Source organism: Macrobrachium rosenbergii, chromosome 27 (assembly GCF_040412425.1).
Source record: "Macrobrachium rosenbergii isolate ZJJX-2024 chromosome 27, ASM4041242v1, whole genome shotgun sequence".
Lineage (NCBI taxonomy): Eukaryota > Metazoa > Arthropoda > Malacostraca > Decapoda > Palaemonidae > Macrobrachium > Macrobrachium rosenbergii.
The window spans coordinates 4,565,042-4,569,481 of NC_089767.1; the positions used below are offsets into that span (position 1 = coordinate 4,565,042).

The following is a 4,440-nucleotide window of genomic DNA, read 5'->3' on the forward strand; positions in this document are numbered from 1 at the left end:
AATAAAGGTTTTAAATCCAAAATTATTACATAAAACACCCTTATATTTGACAAAAATTGCACTGTTTATGTGATATATATACTACACTGTATGTAATGTATATTAATAAGTAAAAAAAAAATAGGAAAACGTGAAAAATAGCTTCATCGTAATGTTCACAGAAAAGCGTTGAAATTTGTCTCAGGAATCTAGTTTGCTCCAACAACAAATATTTTCAAATGAATTATAATGAACAAGTAATACATTTACTCAATTTATAACCTTATTCTGGTGTTTAGCTACCTAGTTATTTAATTATTACTAGCGGTGTCAGCGTCTAAGGGTGCAAATATTTTGCAGATTTAACACAGGAAATGGGCAGTTTGTCTACACAAGTGACTCGGCAAACATCCAGATGGCGTCACTCGTCCACTTTGAAAGTGTTTTAAGTAAACGTTTCGATAGTGTCATGGCCGGTAAGTTAGCACCGCGCACGGCCGAATCTTAACGAACCCCTGTTTAATCGGAAGTATGCCATTATTTCGTAATTTAGGAGAAAACTGTTACTTTGATAGGAATGTAGAGTTCTCGGCGTGTTGTGTAGAGGGGGCATAAGTCTCACTGATGCTGATTGGGGGCGCGTTCGAATCCATTTTCCGGAAGTGTCCAAACAGCGTCCCGAGCGTTTACCCTATTAGACCAGAAGTTAGGGCTGCGAAGGTTTCTAAAACGCAAAGAAGCCTTCCCTTGTCCCCACAAAACTTTGGTAAAAAGACTGATACCAAGAAAACTGGGCAGAAAGAGGTCGGTCCCCTTGCAACTACAAGAACGAGTGTTTTTCCAAAGTGGGGATGACAAAACCCGCCCCCCCCCCCATAGCTAATATGGCAAAATCGTAATCAGTAAACACCCCTGGGTTACGTTAAGTTGGCATATTTAGGTTCTTTTAGTGCCCTATCATTTCCCAGCCATTTTTGCATGAGACACCCAAAATGGTTTTTCATGTAGAAATGACTGGCTGGAACCTTATTGGCAACTTATAAAACTTTGGAAGAACAACAAAGAACCTTTTGTCTGAATGATAAGCTTGTCAGTGGTCTCCCGTACACTCAGCATCATAATTGGGGTCTACAAAAAGTGCTTTGATTTTGTTGGTGTCAGCCAGCCTGATGATGCATTGGTAAAGTTGAAATATTGCTACAATATTTTCACCGATGGGAAGCAGTCTGGTACTGATGTTTCTCACCTTGAACAAGAACAAAAAGAACATGCTGTAATTAGAAAATTATCTGTTGCTTCCAATGCCACGAAGACTACCAGTCTCTGTGATGACGACTGGGTCTTTGTGGCCACGGACTTGAATCAGACATTGCCATATCCTCGTCTCCTTGCCAGGTCGGCGTATAGCAAGTGCAGATTGTGGCTTAGTCTTTTAAACATTGTTGGTGGCTCTGGCCCCTCTCTGGATTAATGCTACTGACCACTCTTCAGAAAGAATCAAGACAAGAACTAAAATTTTGGTGAGTAAAATTATTTTTTTACCATTATCCACCTTTTTTCTTGCATTTTCATCTGTTAATCATTATTTTTATGCATTAATCGCCAGTATCTATATCCTTAATCATTATTCACCAGTTTGTTAGGATTGATGTTTGTTAAATGTGGGTGACAGTATTAATTATATTGAAAAAAATGTTCATTAATCATCTTATCTTCATCATTAATCATTATTCACAGGTCTGTTAGGATTGTGCTTAACATATTACTTGAAATGTTTATTGATATCTATTACTCTGTATTAAGTATGTGTGACTATACTACTGGAAATTTTTTTATTTATTCTATTTTTATTTAGAGTGAAATTTTTTTTTATTTTTACCATACAACACTGTAAAACTACATAAGGTAACAATAAAAATGACATCTTGAGGATTTAAAAAAAACATGATAAAACTTATTTTAGTGAGGAAATTGGGAAAAATTGTAAAAAAAAAAAAAAAGACATACCCATGTGTTTTTGCGAATATCTCAAAAACTAATGCCCCTATTTTCCAAAAAATTGTTACAAGGGCATAATGCACAAAGATTAGAACTCATTTGAAAAGACCATAAGGTCATAGTATCATAATTACTTTGTTTACGCGATTTAGAATCATTAATTTTCAACCGCAATCTACTCGTTAACTTTTAAGAAAAGGCACATAGCTGACCAATGAACTTTTTTGTTCTATTTATTTTTGTCGTTCTTCTACTTATTCATTACATTTTATTTGTGTATACTTTTTTTAAAATTAATTTTAATTATTTAATTTAGCTTAGTTTCATTTTATTTTAAATCCATGTATCTATTTTCTTTTATTTATTTTATTAACATTTTTATTGTACAGTATTAATTATTTTGCTTAATTTATTGATTTATTAAATGTTAATTATCCCATTTTATTAGTACAGATATTATATTAATTTTTAACCATTTGTTTTAGTTTTATGTTTTCTGTAATAATTTTAGTTTTACGTGATAGATTTATCATTTATTTAATAACTACCAGCTGACCAACGTGGCACTGCCCGAGAAAACTGAATGACGACCGATAAACACTCTCTCTCTCTCTTTCCTGTTAAGATAGTTGTTGTGTGTAGGTAACAAGCCCCGCCCACTAACGGGAGTACTGGAAACGACTTAGCACATAACCTCATTCTGTTTCTGCCGACTCTTGAGTAAACACTGGGTGTGTGCAGCAGCTTTTGTTCATTAGTTTTCGGTTGAATAACTGGATTTCGGTGAAGTATTATCGCTTATTTTGAGTAGCCTTCAAGCTTTGATAGCTTTCAGGGTGAGTTTTTCTTGTTTTTCTTATATGCCTGTTATGTCTGATTCAAGTTCATCTAGTTTTTGCTACTGTAGCAAAGGTTGCAAAACCAGATTGATCAAATCTTCGGATGACTCTCGTACAATTTGCAGTAAGTGTAGGGGGCAGTAATGCAGTAAGGAGAGAACTTGTGCTGAATGCAGTGATTGGCCTGAGTGCCTGGCACCAGATGAGCGTAAGTGGAAGGTACTTATATCTCACCTAGACAAGTTGGAAAGGGATAGGAAGATGAATACAGCCTCTAGAGCCGAGAAATGTGCTTCACTTAGCCTAGAATATATACTTAGAAGATAGCCCTGCAATTCCTTCATCCCCCCTTCCTGCTTTTTCTCTTGATACTAGCCCTCCTACTTTTAATCCACCTACTCCTGCGCCTGGCTCCCTTGCTTCCGACCCTTGCCATTGCTAGTCTCGAGTCTAGGTTTGACAAGAAATTTAACCTAGTAGTGGATACAGTGAAGTGGAGGAGATGGCTACTCGTCCTGCCGGTTCTTCCTAAACGAAGGTCACCATCATGCTCCCCTGAACCAGGGAGAAGACATACCAGGAGTCCAAGGGAGGCCGGTGGGGTTTGCCCACGGGTAGCTGCTCCCTCAGTCGAACCTGTTGCGTGTTCCCAGGAATCGGCAGACAGCCACTGAAAAGGCATCTTGACAGGTGACAGTGTTGTGCAAGTGGAGTAAGTGGCTACTCATCCCACCTGTCTCATAGACAAAGGTTCCTGTCCTGCTCCCCTGAACCTGGGAGAAGACATGCTGGAAGTCCAAGGGAGGCCAATGGGGTTTGTCCACGGGTAGGTGCCTCCTCAGTCAAGCCTGTTGCGTGTTCCCAGGTATTGGCAGACAGCCACTGGAAAGGCGCCTTGATGGATGTGCACCATTTATTGTCCAGTTCTGAAGATTCCGACACTGAAAGGAGGCGCCGCAAGCGCTATCTCGATGTGTCTCGCCCTCTGAAGAGGCATGCACATTGTGTTGACATTGGTCTAGTACAAGCTATACGGTTATATGAGTAGGAATCATGGTATGGCACTGAAACTACTTCTAAAAGATTCCGTCGATTTAAGGATAAAGCTTGAAGAAGGTTAGGAATCAGATGGTGGGCTAGAGTGGGAAATGATACCATAAGAGAAATTACAGAAGTTCCACATGTAGATGAGATAATGTTGAAAGGGAGATGGAGATGGTTTGGACATGTTCTTCACACTACCCGTGAGAGTAGTACGTACTTGGTAGTGTCACCTTGGTTCCTCTGGGTATCAGAAGAGATGGAAGACTCAGACCTACTTGGATGATAACCACGGGAAGGGAGGCTGGATATGAGTGGAGATTTGTGGGAGTGAAGCACAGGAAAGACTTGAATAAATAACTGAGTTTCACATAGGCCCGTTGTGTGGCACAGTTTTGGAAATGTTGGAGATGGTGGTGATGAGTCTAAATTGAACTTTGGTCTTTGCAGTGTTTATAAGTGAGGAGTTGATTCCATTTCAGTTTCTGCCTCATCACTGTCCTTGTCTCTTGTTCAGAAAGCAATGTTTGAATGGCTCGGACTCTGAGACCAAACTGATGTTTTTGGTGAATAAATGATCTAA

At 38.9% G+C, this 4,440-nt stretch overlaps 1 protein-coding gene across 2 annotated transcripts in view; it reads left to right on the plus strand.

Annotated features, from left to right (window-relative positions):
* The first annotated feature begins 354 nt into the window (after positions 1-354).
* Positions 355-4,440, plus strand: part of LOC136853371 (mediator of RNA polymerase II transcription subunit 24-like) — a 176,798-nt gene continuing 172,712 nt past the window's right edge. The window contains exon 1 of one of the 2 annotated variants that reach the window (XM_067128786.1): positions 355-1,499. The gene's annotated coding sequence lies outside the window, so the exon portion shown is untranslated. The remainder of the gene's footprint in view (positions 1,500-4,440) is intronic. The other variant, XM_067128788.1, reaches the window with a different exon arrangement.